The sequence below is a fragment of the Girardinichthys multiradiatus genome, chromosome X, assembly GCF_021462225.1.
Source record: "Girardinichthys multiradiatus isolate DD_20200921_A chromosome X, DD_fGirMul_XY1, whole genome shotgun sequence".
Lineage (NCBI taxonomy): Eukaryota > Metazoa > Chordata > Actinopteri > Cyprinodontiformes > Goodeidae > Girardinichthys > Girardinichthys multiradiatus.
Window position 1 is genome coordinate 1,654,496 of NC_061817.1, and position 25,409 is coordinate 1,679,904.

Sequence of the window (25,409 nt, forward strand, 5' to 3'; positions counted from 1 at the left end):
CAGGCTTTTATTATAAATAATTCCAGCTGTGATACCACAACTCTGTATGATGGAAGTAATGAATCAAACTAATCCTAATGAAATGTGTCAGCATAAGGATTCTGTTTTTCCTGTAATTACAGCAGATAAGGATAAATCAGTTTTCCATAAGCGAGTCACCACTGGAAACTATACATGTATAAATATGACAGAGAGAGGTAATAAATTGGGAAATCTCATTGCAGTATGGTGTATTACAATTGTAAAAGTAAATAAGTGTTTTAAACTAGTCTCTAGAGGAGACAATTGGTGGTGGTTGTTTGATTGATCACCTTCAAAAGTAACAGGACTCTGTGCTTAATTACTTTATGGTTATATCCTATGTTAGTAGATGAAGTAACAGATGGACTATTTAGTGTTAAATCCACATGATTGGTGTGATAGAAAGTACAGAGCAGTAGCTTGGCAGACTGAGGGAGACTCTACATACATAGATGCTATAGATGAATATAAATTAACTGATCAAGTAGCTGCAAGATTTGAATCAAGTATCTGTTGGTGATGTACGATGAACAGAAACGTAGACAGGATCAATTATATCCATTACAATGTACAAAAAAACTAGGAAATTGGACACAAAGCGGGTTTGAACTGTCCATGACTGATTGGCTTCAACTTCCCTGATGTCATTCCAGAATAGAATTGCTTTGCACATGTTGTTAGCTGAAAAAGGAGAAGTTTGTGCTATTTTCAGAGAAAAATGTTGCACATTCATACCTAACAACACTGCTGCTGGCTGATGGCAGCCAAATGAAAGCCATAGAAGGTTTGAGATCTCTAAATGGCAAAATGAAAGAGCATTATGGAGTAGACGCCTCGATGTGGGACTCCTGGCTGGATATGTTTGGGAAGTATAAAATTTTAGTATCATGAGTAATAATTTCCTTTGCAGTGTTTGCTGAAATTTTGACATTGTGTGGATATTGTTGAATGCCCTGCTTTTGTACTGTTAACCGTCTTATCACCACAGCTATTTCTCCTATGGAAAGCAGAGTTACACAACTCTATCCGTTATTTAAACATCAGGATGATGAAGATGACGAGGATGGTACTGACCACTTTTCTGACCTGTATGCAGATCTATTTCTATATGATTCTGTGATTTAAATGTCAGTAAGTACCTCTTGTCTTTGTACTCATGAAGATAAACTTACAGTTACAAAATTTGACAGAAGTGGCTGTTAAGTGATATGAGAATATGAGCAGATATAAGATATACAGGGGGGAAATGTTGGAATAATTGAATATAGATTTATCTTATATTTTCTCCTATTCTTTAACTTGACTATTTGATTATATAACCTTTCATGATGTATGTGTGAGAAAGGATGTGATGAGTTTGTCTGCAGGATAATAAATGGAGCTGAACTAGCAGAGAAGGAAGCAGTCCAGTTGAGGAGGTCATAAAGATGAAGGCTGATTACACTCAACAAAAAGGCACAGCTTACCCTACAAGTTGTAGGAGACTGTGGGAAATGTGTTGTTAATGTATAAAGTTGTTTATGACCTTTTTACGATGCAGTTGTTGTTTTCCCCCATCCTTTAGAGAACAATGTTTTTGTAAACTAGGGACCCCCGAAAGACAATAAAAAGAGGAGGCGGACAGATGCTGTTCAGAGCGGTGCGAGATCTGTAACTGAGCAAATCTTGACCGTTTCTCCTCGCAAAGCGAGAAAAAGGAACTAATACTTTGTCTCTCTTTTCTTTTTGTGTTGTTATAATATTGTTAGGTTGTTTAAACCTGACAATTTTCTTTTTCCTTTTCCTTAGACATGCGTTTTAATTAAGAAATGTATATATTTTCTTTTTCCTTTTCCTTAGACATGTGTTTTCATCAAGAAATGTATATATTTTATTTTTCCTTTTCCTTAGACATGTGTTTTCATCAAGAAATGTATATATTTTCCTTTTCCTTAGACATGTGTTTTCATTAAGAAATGTATATATTTTGTTTTTCCTTTTCCTTAGACATGCATTTTAATTAAGAAATGTATATATTTTCTTTTTCCTTTTCCTTAGACATGTGTTTTCATCAAGAAATGTATATATTTTCCTTTTCCTTAGACATGTGTTTTCATCAAGAAATGTATATATTTTCCTTTTCCTTAGACATGTGTTTTCATCAAGAAATGTATATATTGTCTTTTTCCTTTTCCTTAGACATGTGTTTTCATTAAGAAATGTATATATTTTCTTTTTCCTTTTCCTTAGACATGTGTTTTCATCAAGAAATGTATATATTTTCCTTTTCCTTAGACATGTGTTTTCATTTAGAAATGTATATATTTTTTTTTTCTTTTCCTTAGACATGTGTTTTCATCAAGAAATGTATATATTTTCCTTTTCCTTTTCCTTAGACATGTGTTTTCATCAAGAAATGTATATATTTTGTTTTTCCTTTTCCTTAGACATGTGTTTTCATCAAGAAATGTATATATTTTGTTTTTCCTTTTCCTTAGACATGTGTTTTCATCAAGAAATGTATATATTTTCCTTTTCCTTAGACATGTGTTTTCATTAAGAAATGTATATATTTTGTTTTTCCTTTTCCTTAGACATGTGTTTTCATCAAGAAATGTATATATTTTCCTTTTCCTTAGACATGTGTTTTCATTAAGAAATGTATATATTTTCCTTTTCCTTAGACATGTGTTTTCATCAAGAAATGTATATATTTTCTTTTTCCTTTTCCTTAGACATGTGTTTTCATCAAGAAATGTATATATTTTCTTTTTCCTTTTACTTAAACATGCATTTCATCAAGAAATGTATATATTTTCTTTTTCCTTTTCCTTAGACATGTGTTTTCATCAAGAAATGTATATATTTTCCTTTTCCTTAGACATGTGTTTTCATCAAGAAATGTATATATTTTCCTTTTCCTTAGACATGTGTTTTCATCAAGAAATGTATATATTGTCTTTTTCCTTTTCCTTAGACATGTGTTTTCATTAAGAAATGTATATATTTTCTTTTTCCTTTTCCTTAGACATGTGTTTTCATCAAGAAATGTATATATTTTCCTTTTCCTTAGACATGTGTTTTCATTTAGAAATGTATATATATATTTTTTCTTTTCCTTAGACATGTGTTTTCATCAAGAAATGTATATATTTTCCTTTTCCTTAGACATGTGTTTTCATTAAGAAATGTATATATTTTGTTTTTCCTTTTCCTTAGACATGTGTTTTCATCAAGAAATGTATATATTTTCCTTTTCCTTAGACATGTGTTTTCATTAAGAAATGTATATATTTTCCTTTTCCTTAGACATGTGTTTTCATCAAGAAATGTATATATTTTCTTTTTCCTTTTCCTTAGACATGTGTTTTCATTAAGAAATGTATATATTTTCTTTTTCCTTTTCCTTAGACATGTGTTTTCATCAAGAAATGTATATATTTTCTTTTTCCTTTTCCTTAGACATGCATTTTAATTAAGAAATGTATATATTTTCTTTTTCCTTTTCCTTAGACATGTGTTTTCATCAAGAAATGTATATATTTTCCTTTTCCTTAGACATGTGTTTTCATCAAGAAATGTATATATTTTCCTTTTCCTTAGACATGTGTTTTCATCAAGAAATGTATATATTGTCTTTTTCCTTTTCCTTAGACATGTGTTTTCATTAAGAAATGTATATATTTTCTTTTTCCTTTTCCTTAGACATGTGTTTTCATCAAGAAATGTATATATTTTCCTTTTCCTTAGACATGTGTTTTCATTTAGAAATGTATATATATATTTTTTCTTTTCCTTAGACATGTGTTTTCATCAAGAAATGTATATATTTTCCTTTTCCTTAGACATGTGTTTTCATTAAGAAATGTATATATTTTGTTTTTCCTTTTCCTTAGACATGTGTTTTCATCAAGAAATGTATATATTTTCCTTTTCCTTAGACATGTGTTTTCATTAAGAAATGTATATATTTTCTTTTTCCTTTTCCTTAGACATGTGTTTTCATCAAGAAATGTATATATTTTCCTTTTCCTTAGACATGTGTTTTCATTTAGAAATGTATATATATATTTTTCTTTTCCTTAGACATGTGTTTTCATCAAGAAATGTATATATTTTCCTTTTCCTTAGACATGTGTTTTCATTAAGAAATGTATATATTTTCCTTTTCCTTAGACATGTGTTTTCATCAAGAAATGTATATATTGTCTTTTTCCTTTTCCTTAGACATGTGTTTTCATTAAGAAATGTATATATTTTCTTTTTCCTTTTCCTTAGACATGTGTTTTCATCAAGAAATGTATATATTTTCCTTTTCCTTAGACATGTGTTTTCATTTAGAAATGTATATATATATTTTTTCTTTTCCTTAGACATGTGTTTTCATCAAGAAATGTATATATTTTCCTTTTCCTTAGACATGTGTTTTCATTAAGAAATGTATATATTTTGTTTTTCCTTTTCCTTAGACATGTGTTTTCATCAAGAAATGTATATATTTTCCTTTTCCTTAGACATGTGTTTTCATTAAGAAATGTATATATTTTCCTTTTCCTTAGACATGTGTTTTCATCAAGAAATGTATATATTTTCTTTTTCCTTTTCCTTAGACATGTGTTTTCATCAAGAAATGTATATATTTTCTTTTTCCTTTTACTTAAACATGCATTTAATCAAGAAATGTATATATTTTCTTTTTCCTTTTCCTTAAACATGCATTTTCATCAAGAAATGTATATATTTTCCTTTTCCTTAGACATGTGTTTTCATTAAGAAATGTATATATTTTCTTTTTCCTTTTCCTTAGACATGTGTTTTCATCAAGAAATGTATATATTTTCTTTTTCCTTTTCCTTAAACATGCATTTTCATCAAGAAATATATATATTTTCCTTTTCCTTAGACATGTGTTTTCATTTAGAAATTTATATATATTTTTTTCCTTTTCCTTAGACATGTGTTTTCATCAAGAAATGTATATATTTTCTTTTTCCTTTTACTTAAACATGCATTTCATCAAGAAATGTATATATTTTCTTTTTCCTTTTCCTTAAACATGCATTTTTATCAAGAAATGTATATATTTTCTTTTTCCTTTTCCTTAAACATGCATTTTCATCAAGAAATATATATATTTTCCTTTTCCTTATACATGTGTTTTCATTTAGAAATTTATATATATTTTTTTCCTTTTCCTTAGACATGTGTTTTCATCAAGAAATGTATATATTTTCTTTTTCCTTTTACTTAAACATGCATTTCATCAAGAAATGTATATATTTTCTTTTTCCTTTTCCTTAAACATGCATTTTAATCAAGAAATGTATATATTTTCCTCTTCCTTAGACATGTGTTTTCATTAAGAAATGTATATATTTTCTTTTTCCTTTTCCTTAGACATGTGTTTTCATCAAGAAATGTATATATTTTCTTTTTCCTTTTCCTTAAACATGCATTTTCATCAAGAAATGTATATATTTTCCTTTTCCTTAGACATGCATTTTCATCAAGAATTTATATATTTTCTTTTTCCTTTTCCTTAAACATAAGTTTTCATTAAGAAATGTATATATTTTCTTTTTCCTTTTCCTTAGACATGTGTTTTCATTAGGAAATGTATATATTTTCTTTTTCCTTTAACTTAGACATGTGTTTTCATCAAGAAATGTATATATTTTCTTTTTCCTTTTCCTTAGACATGTGTTTTCATCAAGAAATGTATATATTTTCTTTTTCCTTTTCCTTAAACATGCATTTTCATCAAGAAATGTATATATTTTCTTTTTCCTTTTCCTTAAACATGCATTTTCATCAAGAAATGTATATATTTTCCTTTTCCTTAGACATGTGTTTTCATCGAGAAATGTATATATTTTCTTTTTCCTTTTCCTTAAACATGCATTTTCATCAAGAATTTATATATTTTCTTTTTCCTTTTCCTTAAACATGCATTTTCATCAAGAAATGTATATATTTTCCTTTTCCTTAGACATGTGTTTTCATTTAGAAATTTATATATATATTTTTTCTTTTCCTTAGACATGTGTTTTCATCAAGAAATGTATATATTTTCTTTTTCCTTTAACTTAGACATGTGTTTTCATTAGGAAATGTATATATTTTCTTTTTCCTTTTCCTTAAACATGCATTTTCATCAAGAAATGTATATATTTTCTTTTTCCTTTTCCTTAGACATGTGTTTTCATTAGGAAATGTATATATTTTCTTTGTCCTTTTCCTTACACATGCCTTTGTTCTTTTTACATTTCCTCGTCTCGTCTTTTTTCTTTACCGTATGCATTTCTCCTTCATTATGCAAATGAGGAGGGCTGCCTTCTTCTCTCCAGCTCCTCTCCTATTGGTCAATATACAGGAAGAAGGAGGATCCATGTGCAGGCCGAGGGTGTGTCCCAATTCAGGGCCTGGATCCTTCCAAGTCCGTACTTGTGGGCCGATTACGTCACAGCGCGGCGTGGAAGGTCTGTCAAATGCAGGACACAAATGTGTCCTTCTTTTACCCGATTGGAAGGATGGGTTATGGAGGACCAATCCTGACTAAATTAAAAATAAAAGCAGAAATATATATATTTTCTTTTTCCTTTTCCTTAGACATGTGTTTTCATCAAGAAATGTATATATATTTTCTTTTTCCTTCTCCTTAGACATGCCTTTGTTCTTTTTACATTTCCTTGTCTCGTCTTTTTCCTTTACCGTATGCATTTCTCCTTCATTATGCAAATAAGGAGGGCTGCCTTCTTCTCTCCAGCTCCTTTCCTATTGGTCAATATACAGGAAGGAGGAGGATCCATGTGCAGGCCGAGGGTGTGTCCCAATTCAGGGCCTGGATCCTTCCAAGTCCGTACTTGTGGGCCGATTACGTCACAGCGCGGCGTGGAAGGTCTGTCAAATGTGGGAGACAAATGTGTCCTTCTATTACCCAATTTGAAGGATGCGTTGTGAGTATCCTTCGCGGTCCATCTTTTCCCATCATTGATTGCGGGTCAAAGCGGTTTGGTCAAACAGGGGCAGCCATGGCAGACCACAGTGGCAAAAGCTGTGAGTAAACTGTGAAAAATTACACTTTCTGTGACACAAATGAACTTTTATAATGTTTTTAGTGCGGGAATATAACTATGTAGACGTGAAAAATCTCCTTGATTTATCAAGACATCGCTTAATTTCAAACGTGCTCCGACGTGTTCGGAGTTTTCCGATCCCACCGTAGTAACTGCTGCCTTGCTTCGCCAGCAAGCTAACCCCGAAGAGATCTGACCGGACTTTTCGGCACTGAGCTCCTGCTGGCAGTCTTCACAGTGAACGTTAAACACAAGTGATTTCTAACAGTTTGTGTTAGTATTATTTTAATGTATTGTGTCATTTGTTCATGTAAGTCGATTTGACATTACAGGTGATATTAAAGTTGACCTGAATAAATGGAAAATTTTATGTAATCTTACCGTATCGCTGGAGAGTGTGATTGAGAGTACAGGTCCTTCTCAAAATATTAGCATATTGTGATAAAGTTCATTATTTTCCATAATGTAATGATTAAAATTTAACATTCATATATTTTAGATTCATTGCACACTAACTGAAATATTTCAGGTCTTTTATTGTCTTAATACGGATGATTTTGGCATACAGCTCATGAAAACCCAAAATTCCTATCTCACAAAATTAGCATATTTCATCCGACCGATAAAAGAAAAGTGTTTTTAATACAAAAAATGTCAACCTTCAAATAATCATGTACAGTTATGCACTCAATACTTGGTCGGGAATCCTTTTGCAGAAATGACTGCTTCAATGCGGCGTGGCATGGAGGCAATCAGCCTGTGGCACTGTTGAGGTCTTATGGAGGCCCAGGATGCTTCGATAGCGGCCTTTAGCTCATCCAGAGTGTTGGGTCTTGAGTCTATCAACGTTCTCTTCACAATATCCCACAGATTCTCTATGGGGTTCAGGTCAGGAGAGTTGGCAGGCCAATTGAGCACAGTGATACCATGGTCAGTAAACCATTTACCAGTGGTTTTGGCACTGTGAGCAGGTGCCAGGTCGTGCTGAAAAATGAAATCTTCATCTCCATAAAGCTTTTCAGCAGATGGAAGCATGAAGTGCTCCAAAATCTCCTGATAGCTAGCTGCATTGACCCTGCCCTTGATAAAACACAGTGGACCAACACCAGCAGCTGACACGGCACCCCAGACCATCACTGACTGTGGGTACTTGACACTGGACTTCTGGCATTTTGGCATTTCCTTCTCCCCAGTCTTCCTCCAGACTCTGGCACCTTGATTTCCGAATGACATGCAGAATTTGCTTTCATCTGAAAAAAGTACTTTGGACCACTGAGCAACAGTCCAGTGCTGCTTCTCTGTAGCCCAGGTCAGGCGCTTCTGCCGCGGTTTCTGGTTCAAAAGTGGCTTGACCTGGGGAATGCGGCACCTGTAGCCCATTTCCTGCACACGCCTGTGCACGGTGGCTCTGGATGTTTCTACTCCAGACTCAGTCCACTGCTTCCGCTGGTCCCCCAAGGTCTGGAATCGGCCCTTCTCCACAATCTTCCTCAGGGTCCGGTCACCTCTTCTCGTTGTGCAGCGTTTTCTGCCACACCTTTTCCTTCCCACAGACTTCCCACTGAGGTGCCTTGATACAGCACTCTGGGAACAGCCTATTCGTTCAGAAATTTCTTTCTGTGTCTTACCCTCTTGCTTGAGGGTGTCAATAGTGGCCTTCTGGACAGCAGTCAGGTCGGCAGTCTTACCCATGATTGGGGTTTTGAGTGATGAACCCGGCTGGGAGTTTTAAAGGCCTCAGGAATCTTTTGCAGGTGTTTAGAGTTAACTCGTTGATTCAGATGATTATGTTCATAGCTCGTTTAGAGACCCTTTTAATGATATGCTAATTTTGTGAGATAGGAATTTTGGGTTTTCATGAGCTGTATGCCAAAATCATCCGTATTAAGACAATAAAAGACCTGAAATATTTCAGTTAGTGTGCAATGAATCTAAAATATATGAATGTTAAATTTTCATCATGACATTATGGAAAATAATGAACTTTATCACAATATGCTAATATTTTGAGAAGGACCTGTAAATAAGCTTTTAAATATTCATTTTTGATGAAGAAATGTTCTGTATGTGTTTTTAAAAGTATATTTATAATTCAGCTAGCATTATAATTCATGATTCCAGGTACAGCTGAAGAGAAATACACTTTCAAATGTAAGCAAATCTCAGTAAAGAAGTGAAAAGTTTGAAAGAGCTTGTTTTAGGCATTTGCATAGAAATATTTTTAATATGTTCTGCAAATTAAGACAAATGTAAAATTAAAAAAGACTTTTTTTACACTGATATTAAGCAAGATGGTTTTTTTGTTGTTTTTGTTGTTTAGGGACAAAGGAGCAGACAGGTCAGTTTATTAAACTCAGGGGTGAGAATGACCACCTTTTTACTGGAGCTAAAAACTCAGCCACCGTGGCTTGGAGGTACAATAACATTCTTTGCAGTCGGTTTCTGTCCAGTTTCAAAAACTCCTATCTTTCTAACTTTCATAAATATCCATCCAGTGATTAACATACTTCTTTTGGTTTTCCCTCTTTCCTTTTGCTTGTTTAGGACAATTCTGGAGAAGATGGTCCAACAGGGGAAGGTCAGCCCCTTGCAGGCCAAAAGAAAGTGGGACAATATGAAAAAGAAACATAAAGTTTGTTCAGAAGTTCTCATATCACACACAAATAAAAAATATTTCTAAAAGTCTTGTTGGTTTCTCTGTTTAGTAAACTCTTTTTTATTCCCTCTAACTTTAGAATTGTAAGTATCCAGGGTCAGGAGAGGGAGTCAGTGAAAAGCCCACTGCTGCTATTGGCCCTGGTTTGTCCTTAAGGATGAGGTGTTGGGACAGAGGTCTTCCACAACACCTCCTGTCCTAATTGCCTCCATCCCTGAGGACACTCCAGGGCCAAGCGGAGCGGTGGGCAACCAGATGGAGAAGGAAGACAGTGAGCCAGCAGGAAGTCACTGACTGGATGCAATCTGCTGGGTTTCCTTAGATAGAAAAACGTTTTATCCAATTTGAATAAAAAGCTAACTCCGACAGCACTGTTCAATGGTTAGGATTAATTGGAATGTATGAACCTGACTGTTGTGAAGTGCCTTGAGACGACATGTGTTGTGAACTGGCGCTATATAAATGAAACTGAATTGAAGGGCTCAGAAAAGAAAGAGGGACAGAGATGAGGAGATGATGGAGTTGATCAGGGAGGACATGAGGGCACAGAGAATGGACAGACTGTTTTCCATCTTAGAAAGAATGGTACCAAAATAAGATGCTATATAAGAAATAAATAAATATGTTTTGTTCAGATAGTTTCTTAAAGTTTTAAGCTGTTCTAATAAATTTCTAAATTGTTTTTGTCACCAATGTATTTTCTTTCTTTCTATCTATCTATCTATCTATCTATCTATCTATCTATCTATCTATCTATCTATCTATCTATCTACAGGTCCTTCTCAAAAAATTAGCATATTGTGATAAAGTTCATTATTTTCCATAATGTCATGATGAAAATTTAACATTCATATATTTTAGATTCATTGCACACTAACTGAAATATTTCAGGTCTTTTATTGTCTTAATACGGATGATTTTGACATACAGCTCATGAAAACCCAAAATTCCTATCTCACAAAATTAGCATATCATTAAAAGGGTCTCTAAACGAGCTATGAACCTAATCATCTGAATCAACGAGTTAACTCTAAACACCTGCAAAAGATTCCTGAGGCCTTTAAAACTCCCAGCCTGGTTCATCACTTAAAACCCCAATCATGGGTAAGACTGCCGACCTGACTGCTGTCCAGAAGGCCACTATTGACACCCTCAAGCAAGAGGGTAAGACACAGAAAGAAATTTCTGAACGAATAGGCTGTTCCCAGAGTGCTGTATCAAGGCACCTCAGTGGGAAGTCTGTGGGAAGGAAAAAGTGTGGCAGAAAACGCTGCACAACGAGAAGAGGTGACCGGACCCTGAAAAAGATTGTGAAGAAGGGCCGATTCCAGAGCTTGGGGGACCTGCGGAAGCAGTGGACTGAGTCTGGAGTAGACACATCCAGAGCCACCGTGCACAGGCGTGTGCAGGAAATGGGCTACAGGTGCCGCATTCCCCAGTCCTGGGCTACAGAGAAGCAGCACTGGACTGTTGCTCAGTGGTCCAAAGTACTTTTTTCGGATGAAAGCAAATTCTGCATGTCATTCGGAAATCAAGGTGCCAGAGTCTGGAGGAAGACTGGGGAGAAGGAAATGCCAAAATGCCAGAAGTCCAGTGTCAAGTACCCACAGTCAGTGATGGTCTGGGGTGCCGTGTCAGCTGCTGGTGTTGGTCCACTGTGTTTTATCAAGGGCAGGGTCAATGCAGCTAGCTATCAGGAGATTTTGGAGCACTTCATGCTTCCATCTGCTGAAAAGCTTTATGGAGATGAAGATTTCATTTTTCAGCACGACCTGGCACCTGCTCACAGTGCCAAAACCACTGGTAAATGGTTTACTGACCATGGTATCACTGTGCTCAATTGGCCTGCCAACTCTCCTGACCTGAACCCCATAGAGAATCTGTGGGATATTGTGAAGAGAACGTTGAGAGACTCAAGACCCAACACTCTGGATGAGCTAAAGGCCGCTATCGAAGCATCCTGGGCCTCCATAAGACCTCAGCAGTGCCACAGGCTGATTGCCTCCATGCCACGCCGCATTGAAGCAGTCATTTCTGCAAAAGGATTCCCGACCAAGTATTGAGTGCATAACTGTACATGATTATTTGAAGGTTGACGTTTTTTTGTATTAAAAACACTTTTCTTTTATTGGTTGGATGAAATATGCTAATTTTGTGAGATAGGAATTTTGGGTTTTCATGAGCTGTATGTCAAAATCATCCGTATTAAGACAATAAAAGACCTGAAATATTTCAGTTAGTGTGCAATGAATCTAAAATACATGAATGTTAAATTTTCATCATTACATTATAGAAAATAATGAACTTTATAACAATATGCTAATTTTTTGAGAAGGACCTGTATCTATCTATCTATCTATCTATCTATCTATCTATCTATCTATCTATCTATCTATCTATCTATCTATCTATCTATCTATCTATCTATCTATCTATCTATCTATCTATCTATCTATCTATCTATCTATCTATCTATATACATTGCTCAAAAAAATAAAGGGAACACTTAAACAACACAATATAAGTCCAAGTAAATCAAACGTCTGTGAAATCAAACTGTCCACTTAGGAAGCAACACTGATTGACAATCAATTTCACATCTTGTTGTTCAAATGGAAAAGACAACAGGAGGAAATCTTTGGTGATTAGCAAGACACACTCAATACAGGAGTGGTTCTACAGGTGGGACCACAGACCACTTCTCAGTACTTATGCTTTCTGGCTGATGTTTTGGTCACTTTTGAATGTTGGTGGTGCTTTCACACTAGTGAGAGACATTAAGGACATCCTTCAATCAAACGAGGTGTGAACATTTTGACAGGTGGGCGGGATTCCGGTGACTGGGACATCCTGTGACGTAACCGGATATCATCATTAATCGGATGTTGTCATTAGCCAGATATCATCATTAATCGGATGTTGTCATTAACCGGAAGTTGTCATTACAAGGAAGCGTATCTTTCTAATTGTATGTTTTTTAGATGTTTTTTACATCTAAAAACAAAACATGTAGTTTCTCCGCTTTAAAGGAACAGTCAATTTAATGCAGGCACATCACACAAAATTCTGATAAAAAGAGAGAACTTGACAGAATTGTAAATTCATTTTGTTTTAACACGGGTTATTTAGATGGATGTTTTTACATCTAAAAAACAAGGAGACAAAAAGTAGAAACAGAACCTTTCTTCCTCTGCTCAAATGTTTGAGCAATCTAATCTGCACCAGTAACTTGTAGAGATGATCTAAAACAGAGAAACCAATGAACTGAACAAATAAAAAATAAAGGTTATAAAATCCTCAGACATGTCACTGTTTATTGAATTAAAGCAGACATCTTGTGTATTGTCTCAGACAGTCTTCACACCAACTGTAGTCAAAAGTAATTAAGAGGAAAATAGCACTTTCCTGGCTATAAGTCTGGAGCATTGTCTGACAATACACATCCACTGTTTAATGAATAGATGATCAGACCTCTGACACGTCACTGTTTGTTGAATTAAGTCGTCTGCGGTTTTGCGGCGCTGTGTGTATATTCTTTAATGTGAAAAAAAACCCAAAAAAAAACAAAAACCAGAGAGCAAAGTGTACCGGAGTCAAATTCCTTGTTTGTACATACGAACTTGGCAATAAAGCTGATTCTGATTCTGATTAAGGGAATAGGAGAGAGGATTTGTCAGCTTAACTGTCAAATAACAAATATTTGAAATAAATGCATTTTTTCCTGCCTTTGTCTGATCATCTTTCCGTCAGTCATTCTCTGTTGATTTAATTTCATATTTTTTGCCCATTAGTGCTAACAGTCGTCATTCTCTGTAATGCTGGCAGACTATCTAAAATATGTCTTGCTTACAGATAAGCGCTTCTCTCTAAACCTCCCAGGAAAGAAAAAAAAAGGACATTTAAAAATTGCTGTCATTTCCTTTCCTCAAGGCACCTGAGCAAGTCTTTTGTACTTGTTGTAATAGGGAGCCGGGGTTTCATTAACATGACTTTTAAATATCTTTGCCGTGAATTGGGGATGGGTTTGGTTCCTCACTGATCACTTTATAGATTTCAAGTCAGGTTCATACATTCCAAATAATCCTAACCATCGAACAGTGCAGTCAGATTCAATTATTTATTCAAATTGGATAAAAAGTTTTTCTATCTAAGGAAACCCAGCAGATTGCATCAAGTCAGAGACTTGCAGCATTCACTCCTCTTGGATGAGCATGTAGAGACAGTGGACAGTCACTGGCGTTGACCTTGAAGCAATCCCTCATATTGAGCATGCATGTAGCGACAATGAAGAGGAAAACTCCCTTTTAACAGGAAGAAACCTCCAGGAGAACCAGGCTCAGTGTGAGCGGCCATCTGCCACAAATGACTGGGAGTTTGAGAGAACAAAGCAGAGAAGGATAAAGAACACAGAAGCACTGATCCAGGAGTACTTTCTATAGGAATGAAAAGTAAATGTTAATGGATGTAGCTCCTTAAGTAATTTCATCTAGGAAGAAAAAAACAGATTTCTCTGAGCCAGTTTTCAAGTTTAGAGTATGAGAGAGAGCACATATAATTAGTCACAGTAGAAGCTCAGTCAGTAGCTATGTCTAGGAGAAAAATAGGGTTTAACACTGAAAGACAGGCCCAAGTGTATCATCAGTAGAAGGTGACCATTAAGTTGTTGCCAGCAGAAGTATGGATGATGCCCCACACCAGAAAGGTGTCACAGGCAGATACAGAAACAGGCCAGGTGTTGCTTCTAGGAAGAGAAAAGAGAGAGAACATAAAGTTAAAAACTGAAATAACAGTAACGAATGTAGTATGAGAATGTGCAGGGGTTGGACAATGAAACTGAAACACCTGTCATTTTAATGTGGGAGGTTTCATGGCTAAATTGGACCAGCCTGGTAGCCAGTCTTCATTGATTGCACTTTGCACCAGTAAGAGCAGAGTGTGAAGGTTCAATTAGCAGGGTAAGAGCACAGTTTTGCTCAAAATATTGAAATGCACACAACATTATGGGTGACATACCAGAGTTCAAAAGAGGACAAATTGTTGATGCACGTCTTGCTGGCGCATCTGTGACCAAGACAGCAAGTCTTTGTGATGTATCAAGAGCCACGGTATCCAGGGTAATGTCAGCATACCACCAAGAAGGACGAACCACATCCAACAGGATTAACTGTGGACGCAAGAGGAAGCTGTCTGAAAGGGATGTTCAGGTGCTAACCTGGATTGTATCCAAAAAACATAAAACCACGTCTGCCCAAATCACGGCAGAATTATATGTGCACCTCAACTCTCCTGTTTCCACCAGAACTGTCCATCGGGAGCTCCACAGGGTCAATATACACGGCCGGGCTGCTATAGGCAAACCTTTGGTCACTCATGCCAATGCCAAACGTCGGTTTCAATGGTGCAAGGAGCGCAAATCTTGGGTTGTGGACAATGTGAAACATGTATTGTTCTCTGATGAGTCCACCTTTACTGTTTTCCCCACATCCGGGAGAGTTACGGTGTGGAGAAGCCCCAAAGAAGCATACCACCCAGACTGTTGCATGCCCAGAGTGAAGCATGGGGGTGGATCAGTGATGGTTTGGGCTGCCATATCATGGCATTCCCTTGGCCCAATACTTGTGCTAGATGGGCGCGTCACTGCCAAGGACTACCGAACCATTCTTGAGGACCATGTGCATCCAATGGTTCAAACATTGTATCCTGAAGGCGGTGCCGTGTATCAGGATGACAATGCACCAATACACACAGCAAGACTGGTGAAAGATTGGTTTGATGAACATGAAAGTGAAGTTGAACATCTCCCATGGCCTGCACAGTCACCAGATCTAAATATTATTGAGCCACTTTGGGGTGTTTTGGAGGAGCGAGTCAGGAAACGTTTTCCTCCACCAGTATCACGTAGTGACCTGGCCACTATCCTGCAAGAAGAATGGTTTAAAATCCCTCTGACCACTGTACAGGACTTGTATATGTCATTCCCAAGATGAATTGATGCTGTATTGGCCGCAAAAGGAGGCCCTACACCATACTAATAAATTATTGTAGTCTAAAACCAGGTGTTTCAGTTTCATTGTCCTACCCCTGTATATAGATAGATAGATAGATAGATAGATAGATAGATAGATAGATAGATAGATAGATAGATAGATAGATAGATAGATAGATAGATAGATAGATAGATAGATAGATAGATAGATAGATAGATAGATAGATAGATAGATAGATAGATAGATAGATAGATAGATAGATAGATAGATAGATAGATAGATAGATAGATAGATAGAAAGAAAATACATTGGTGACAAAAACAATTTAGAAATTTATTAGAACAGCTTAAACTTTAAGAAACTATCTGAACAAAACATATTTATTTATTTCTTATATAGCATCTTATTTTGGTACCATTCTTTCTAAGATGGAAAACAGTCTGTCCATTCTCTGTGCCCTCATGTCCTCCCTGATCAACTCCATCATCTCCTCATCTCTGTCCCTCTTTCTTTTCTGAGCCCTTCAATTCAGTTTCATTTATATAGCGCCAGTTCACAACACATGTCGTCTCAAGGCACTTCACAACAGTCAGGTTCATACATTCCAATTAATCCTAACCATTGAACAGTGCTGTCGGAGTTAGCTTTTTATTCAAATTGGATAAAAAGTTTTTCTATCTAAGGAAACCCAGCAGATTGCATCCAGTCAGTGACTTCCTGCTGGCTCACTGTCTTCCTTCTCCATCTGGTTGCCCACCGCTCCGCTTGGCCCTGGAGGGTCCTCAGGGATGGAGGCAATTAGGACAGGAGGTGTTGTGGAAGACCTCTGTCCCAACACCTCATCCTTAAGGACAAACCAGGGCCAATAGCAGCAGTGGGCTTTTCACTGACTCCCTCTCCTGACCCTGGATACTTACAATTCTAAAGTTAGAGGGAATAAAAAAGAGTTTACTAAACAGAGAAACCAACAAGACTTTTAGAAATATTTTTTATTTGTGTGTGATATGAGAACTTCTGAACAAACTTTATGTTTCTTTTTCATATTGTCCCACTTTCTTTTGGCCTGCAAGGGGCTGACCTTCCCCTGTTGGACCATCTTCTCCAGAATTGTCCTAAACAAGCAAAAGGAAAGAGGGAAAACCAAAAGAAGTATGTTAATCACTGGATGGATATTTATGAAAGTTAGAAAGATAGGAGTTTTTGAAACTGGACAGAAACCGACTGCAAAGAATGTTATTGTACCTCCAAGCCACGGTGGCTGAGTTTTTAGCTCCAGTAAAAAGGTGGTCATTCTCACCCCTGAGTTTAATAAACTGACCCGTCTGCTCCTTTGTCCCTAAACAAAAACAACAAAAAAAAACATCTTGCTTAATATCAGTGTAAAAAAAGTCTTTTTTAATTTTACATTTGTCTTAATTTGCAGAACATATTAAAAATATTTCTATGCAAATGCCTAAAACAAGCTCTTTCAAACTTTTCACTTCTTTACTGAGATTTGCTTACATTTGAAAGTGTATTTCTCTTCAGCTGTACCTGGAATCATGAATTATAATGCTAGCTGAATTATAAATATACTTTTAAAAACTCATATAGCACATTTCTTCATCAAAAATGCATATTTAAAAGCTTATTTACTCTCAATCACACTCTCCAGCGATACAGTAAGATTACATAAAATTGTCCATTTATTCAGGTTAACTTTAATATCACCTGTAATGTCAAATCGACTTACATGAACAAATGACACAATACATTAAAATAATACTAACACAAACTGTTAGAAATCACTTGTGTTTAACGTTCACTGTGATGACTGGCAGCAGGAGCTCAGTGCTGAAAAGTCCGGTCAGATCTCTCCGGGGCTAGCTTGCTGGCGAAGCAAGGCAGCAGTTACTACGAGACAAGGAAATGTAAAAAGAACAAAGGCATGTGTAAGGAAAAGGAAAAAGAAAATATATATATTTCTGCTTTTATTTTTAATTTAGTCAGGATTGGTCCTCCATAACCCATCCTTCCAATCGGTTAAAAGAAGGACACATTTGTGTTCTGCATTTGACAGACCTTCCACGACGCACTGTGATGTAATGGGCCCACAAGTACGGACTTGGAAGGATCCAGCCCCTGAATTGGGACACACCCTCGGCCAGCACATGGATCCTCCTCCTTCCTGTTTATTGACCAATAGTAGAGGAGCTGGAGAGAAGAAGGCAGCCCTCCTCATTTGCATAATGAAGGAGAAATGCATACGGTAACACATGTCTAAGGAAAAGGAAAAAGTAAATGTATACATTTCTTAATGAAAACGCATGTCTAAGGATAAGGAAAAACCAAATATATTTATTTTTGCTTTTATTTTTAATTTTGTCAGGATTGGTCTTAAAGCATGACATAAACATCAAAGTGTATTTAGACAGATATATTCTAATTTGATCCTGGTTATGATACAATACAGTAAAACCAGCTTTAAATGCCAGTTAGCAAAATAGTATCTAAGAAAGCCCAGATAACATAAAGTTAATGGAATCACTAATTACAGATTACAGATGTTCCAAATAAGAGGAGCCTAAGAATTCTATCAAATTGATTTACATTAATTACCATATTAATTTGATCCTATAAAACACTGTAGTCAAGTTCAGTTTATTTTGGCAATTTGTAAAGTTTTCTATTTAAGGAAACACAGCCAATGAAATCAGATCACTGACTTTGCAGCAGGCACTCCCCCTGAGCAGGCAATTAGCAAAAGTGGAGAAGACTCCCCTTTGACAGGAAGAAACCTCCAGCAGAACCTGGCTCAGTGTGAGTAGCATACATAGTCTATAGAAAACACAGAAGCACTGGTCCAGAAGTACTTTCTATGTTAAAAAAGTAGAAGAGTTAAAAAAGTAGTAGAGAGTTAATGGCAGCGATAGTTCTTTTACAGAGGAGAAACAAAGCCAAACAGCTAAGCTCTGAGCCAGTACCAAAATATGTGGGATGATTGCTTCAAAGTCAACCCCAGTGACTGTCCACTGTCGCTACATGCTCATCCAGCCAATTGATAAAACTTCCACCTCTCTTCTCAAGGACAATGGCGCTTCTATCAGTGTTGACAGTCTAATTCTTGCAAACACACTCAGACTTACATTCACACCCTCAAGATTCCACTGTACTCTTGCTAAATCTTTACTTATGTGTGTGTTGCTTACCCCTGCTGAGGTTTTTTGTACTACTTCAGACTCTATTCTGCTAAGAATAGAGTCTGAAATATGATTTTTTTCCCCCTCCTATCTTACTTTACCTAAATGTGTGATTTCATTACTTTTCATAGATTTTCAGATTTCTCAGAAGGATTACCAGCAAAAGCCAATTATTATTAGTATTTGAAAATTTGACTGAGGCTGTTTTTACACCAATGACCAGAGATTTTTAGACTTCTTAAAAGGATTAATCGATTTTTAGATTTCTTAAAAGGATTCATAGATTTTTAGATTTCTTAGAAGGATTGTATTACAACACTTTCATACCAGTGAAAGCCAAACATTATTAGTATTTAAAAAGTTTGGACCTACCAGTGACCCAGCTTCTCTACTTAGACTTCAGTGAGCGGCCATGACTGTTACTATTTGAATGGTAGGACCACAGCTGTCTCATATCAGCGACCTCAAGGATTAATATTATCATTTTTCTTCTAGCACAAGATTAATTCCTTACCACAGAGGACTTAATGAGCTAATTACCTCTACTAGAAAGATTGGATTAGAACCAGCTCTTACCAGTAAACTCCCAAGGATTATTAGTGTCATTTTTTGATTAGTTTTTCTGTGTTTGATTTTCTGTATCATTGTAATGTTTTTCCTCGTGTACAGCGCTTTGAGTGCCTTGTTGCTGAAAAGTGCTTTATAAATAAACCTGACTTGACTTAGATAGAAAAACGTATTAACCAATCTGAATAAAAAACTGAATTTGACTGCACTGTTTGATAGTTAGGATTAATTGGAATGTACAGGGGTTGGACAATGAAACTGAAACACCTGGTTTTAGACCACAATAATTTCTTAGTATGGTGTAGGGCCTCCTTTTGCGGCCAATACAGCATCAATTCGTCTTGGGAATGACATATACAAGTCCTGCACAGTGGTCAAAGGGATTTTAAGCCATTCTTCTTGCAGGATAGTGGCCAGGTCACTACGTGATACTGGTGGAGGAAAACGTTTCCTGACTCGCTCCTCAAAGACGCTCAATAATATTTAGATCTAGTGACTGTGCAGGCCATGGGAGATGTTCAACTTCACTTCCATGTTCATCAAACCAATCTTTCACCAGTCTTGCTGTGTGTATTGGTGCATTGTCATCCTGATACACGGCACCGCCTTCAGGATACAATGTTTGAACCATTGGATGCACATGATCCTCAAGAATGGTTTGGTAGTCCTTGGCAGTGACGCGCCCATCTAGCACAAGTATTGGGCCAAGGGAATGCCATGATATGGCAGCCCAAACCATCACTGATCCACCCCCATGCTTCACTCTGGGCATGCAACCGTCTGGGTGGTACGCTTCTTTGGGGCTTCTCCACACCGTAACTCTCCCGGATGTGGGGAAAACAGTAAAGGTGGACTCATCAGAGAACAATACATGTTTCACATTGTCCACAGCCCAAGATTTGTGCTCCTTGCACCATTGAAACCGACGTTTGGCATTGGCATGAGTGACCAAAGGTTTGCCTATAGCAGCCCGGCCGTGTATATTGACCCTGTGGAGCTCCTGATGTACAGTTCTGGTGGAAACAAGAGAGTTGAGGTGCACATTTAATTCTGCCGTGATTTGGGCAGCCGTGGTTTTATGTTTTTTGGATACAATCCGGGTTAGCACCCGAACATCCCTTTTAGACAGCTTCCTCTTGCATCCACAGTTAATCCTGTTGGATGTGGTTCATCCTTCTTGGTGGTATGCTGACATTATCCTGGATACCGTGGCTCTTGATACATCACAAAGACTTGCTGTCTTGGTCACAGATGCGCCAGCAAGACGTGCACCAACAATTTGTCCTCTTTTGAACTCTGGTATGTCACCCATAATGTTGTCTGCATTTCAATATTTTGAGCAAAACTGTGCTCTTACCCTGCTAATTGAACCTTCACACTCTGCTCTTACTGGTGCAATGTGCAATCAATGAAGACTGGCTACCAGGCTGGTCCAATTTAGCCATGAAACCTCCCACACTAAAATGACAGGTGTTTCAGCTGCATTGTCCAACCCCTGTATGTATCTGACTTGAAATCTGTGTAATTAGATTGAATTTATTTTAGCCCATTTTAAAGTTATCCACCTTTCACACAATGCAACAGGAAACAACACTCGCCAATTTTTTTTACCTCTGCCTTCCTCCCTCCCTGTTGAATGGAGTAAGGGGGAGTCTGTCAGGATTTGTGTAGCGGAGGACCCCGAAATGCAGACGAGCAGGCAGCATGACGGTAAATGAAATGATTTAATTAACAAAAACTTACTACAGAGGTTAACGGCAAAAACAGACATAGGCAGGCTGGTGAAACAGGCTGGTCATGATCAACAGGACAAGACATGAGCAAAGATGGTGATCCAAAATGTTTCCCATGAGGAATAAACAGAATAGTTGTGTATATATGGAGCAAGAACCAGGTGGAACGAGGAGACCGAATGCTAGGTGCAGGTGAACCGAATGAAGATGATTGAAAACAGACAGGAGAGAACAAAACGTGGCTGGAGCAGAACAGAAACTCTTGAATACAAACTAATAGAAACACAACTAGTAAACTATGAAATGAAAGCATAACCAGAACCAAAAACCTAACTTGACAAAACATGAACTAGAAGACAAAAAGTAAAGCATGTTATGGGAAAATTCTTTTTAGTGCTCTGAACTTCCCTTTACCTCTCTCCTCTCTGACCTCTGTGTTTTGTTACCCTAGAGGAGTTGGTCTGTAAATTCATTATCAGGAGGTTTATGGTTAACACTCCCTGAAGTGTATGCCTCAAGGGATGGTAGATGGGTGCCCTCATAAATAACTTTGTTACCTCTGACCCAAGGTGGGGTCTGGGGATCATATTTCTTAAACTCTTTTAAGTTGAGGTAACACCCACATACTGATTAAATACTGTCTGTAAACTCTTGTTCTGGGCTCTGCCTTTCTGACTTGCTCAGTGACAGTCATTCAAACGCTGAATACTTTTGAATAAACTTTATAAGATAAAGTCCGGTCTTTCTCTTGTTAATGAGTTGATTTTTCTCCCACTTTGATAAGAAAATCCATAACAAGCATGACCAGAAAAATAATAAACAGAAGCATGATTCAAAACCAATCAAGAATAGTAATAAGAAGAACCCAAAAAACACCCACAAATCATGACAGAATCAGGTTTAGCCTAAACCGGCTCAGTTATGGTTGAGGTGCAAACACACCCTCCATTTCTGCTACCTGTATGACCCCTTCTCTTTTCCAATGGTTATAATCAGTCTGACAGAGAGAGGTATCCCCAATCCTTGTGGTTTTTATGATAACAATGACCATCAGTGGGCTCTAGATGGATAAACTTTATCAGTTTATTATTTTACTTAGTACCCCTATATAACCCTTTCTAAAATGGACAAACTCTAATACTCAGTAGTTTATTCTGACCTCCTCAACAACCCGCACCATTCCAAACCCTTTGTGAAGTGCCTTGAGACGACATGTGTTGTTAATTGGCGCTATATAAATAAAACTGAATTGAATTGAACTGAGAACATAGTAGGCCTACATTTGTGGCAGGACTAGCTTATCCAGTTGTTTTATGTAGGACAGAGGCAGGGTTAAACACACAGGACCCAGTGCATCACCTACAAAAGCCCCCCAAAAACATCATGAAAAAATCCGCCCCCATTACACTTTATGAAACTCTAGGAACCATCAATAAACCTTCAATCTGAGAGCTCAAGTGCTCTGTTGGGAACATATGCAACAATCAGAGCTCCGATGATGGAGCTTCATTATCAAAGCTTTGATGATGATATTGCTGCTGTTAAAGATGATATACAAACAATGTGTAATAGTGAGTTTTACCTTTACAGATAAACCAGACTTTTGTATGAGCTCCAAATGGTAATCATTTGGAGCTCATGGTTTTTAGACATTTTGGGGCAAATATTCAGGGGTTAAAGGAGGCAAGGAGTAACTAAATATCTGACAAACAGAGCAGGAGAGAAGATGAGACTGAGACAGAACCAGAGAAAGGGCCTGAAGGACAGTAGTGCGGTAGTGCTAGAAATAAGGCTTAACTGGCATCCCTTAAACAAGTTGAAAGAAAACATGTGAAGCATGAAATGTTTCCAATGATCCACATTACAGTAGCAAGGCCACCTCTGAATGACTAAAACTAACAACAAAATGAAGTTACAGTGAGTGGCCTAGCCAAAGTCTGGACTTAAATCAAACTCAGATACAGTACTATGACCTTAAACAAAAAGGTGTGGTTGATGTTTTATATGTCACTTATCTGAATGATCTGAAACATTTACATTAACAAAAAAGCACAAAAAAAAGTAATCGGCAATGAGGCAAAAACCTTTTCACAGCACCGTATATCAGAATACCAGCTAAGTTGATTGCTCATCAAAATGAATTCATTAAATGAATTAACAGAAACATCTTCTGTGGAAAAGTTGCTTCAACCAGTGCTACACTGCCACACAGTGGAGAGAGTAGGATGTTACATCTCCACCAAATTTTCTGCAGCCAAGGCAAAATAATGTTGCTTGTAGTGAGGCGTTGATGGTGAGGTTGTGTACCGTAAGCTAAAAAACTCAACATTTTCAAAGCATGTTGATCAGTTTATTTTTCAGCATATTAAAAAAAAATGTTTTATGGCATTCCCTGCCATAATATACTGTAATATTTACTTTCATTAAATTTGTAATAATTATAGTTTTTTTACCTCTTGCCTTAATTCTTGCTGTTTTCTTTAGTCTGAGACTTTGTGCATCCTCTCATATACAGTTTGGACAAAAAGAGACACCACACACTCCACTGCTGTTTTCTTAAACTCCAGGAAGTCTATTGTGAAATTATTACTTGAGTGTTTTTACACCCTTTGCTAGTACTCCAAGATAACATCATCATCCTTTTTGTCTTGCAAAACCTGCAAGTTAAAATAACTGACCTCTCTAAAACACCTTTATGCAAGTCAGTGTGTGAACATGGCTGTCTGCATAGGTGTGACCATTCCCATTTTTACGAGGGAACCCAGGATATAACTTTTGTGCCACAGTTAAATTCCTGACCAAGTTTCTAAAAAATCTTGTGGCCACATAAAAAGATTAAATAATAAAATTTTATTGAGAAAATAAAAAGGAAAGAGTATAGAATTATACACAGTAGCTTTCTGTTGCTTACTGTGAAAAAATATTTACCCCTAAGAGAATTCTTATCATCATCAAACTAATTTTACTTTCAAACAAAGATAATCTGTACCAATACAAAAGCTGTTTTAGGATGTTGGTTTTCTTTAAGAGATTTGGTAATAACCTGTAATTAGTCCTATTATTATTTTCTTTATGTTTTGGTTCAGTGTCACTAGCCACACACAGACCTGATTACCACCAAACCTGTAGAGCAAAGAAAATACTTAAATGGAAGCTGTGTGAAAACATGAAATAGGCCTAAAAATCTCAAAAAGCCTGGACAATGGAATCATGAATGCTGCTCTCTTGCAGAAGGAGAAAGTCTGGCCATTAATTCAAGACTTTAAGCTTAATCACTTGGGTTATTCAGCAGGGCAATGATCCAAAGCACACTAATTTGAAAAGACAGTTCATGCTGGAAAACCCCCCAATGCAGTTTAAAATGATTCTGCAAAGAGTTTTTTACAGTGAAATTGCACATAAGACCTGGTTGGTATGAATTGGTTATTCTCTTAAAAATAAAACGTCATTCAAAAACTGCTTTTTCTGTTTACTCCGGTTATCTTTGTTTGATATTTAAATTTGTTTGATGATCTGAAACATTTCAGAGTGGAGAAAAGGAACAACAGAACAAATCTGAAAAAAGGGGGCACTTATATTTTCACAACACTGTACATAGTAGTACATTCAGAATTGTATACAGTATGGATATCTGTTGGATGGGTGCAAAAACTTGTTATCACTCATGTAAAAACTTTGTGTTGCAAGGCACCTGCACTATGCCTTCCTCCCTGTGTGTGTGAGATCATTGTTATCTCTGTGTGAACCAGCCTCCTTTCTGTCTCACACATACACACACACCCTGTCTGAACTGTCTGTTGAACTGTGTATATAAATAAAGAGATAGGGTGTCAAAAACTTGGTAGTTTCACTGCAAAGTGGGCTACCCTTGCTGCAAGTAACTCTGACTGTATCGTTCTTACCTCTGAGTTGACTAAATAATACCTAACATTTATTGGTCCTTCGAAGCCGGATTAATTCAATAACCTTATTTCTCTTTGCTTTAACAGTGACTCTGGGATCCGTGGGGGAAGCCTGACGTCGAGCGAAGCACCGCTGCACAGCCTCCTTTAGCCGGAGTGGCTGAAAGTCCCGGTGTGTGTGAATTCACACCTGGCCAGTGGGTTATCGCCTTCCTCGGCGCGGGGTGACTCTCACAGGGTCCAGAGAGTCACCAAGAAGTCAACTCCGAGGTGAGACAGTTTTAAAATACAGTTCATAGGAAAAGTACT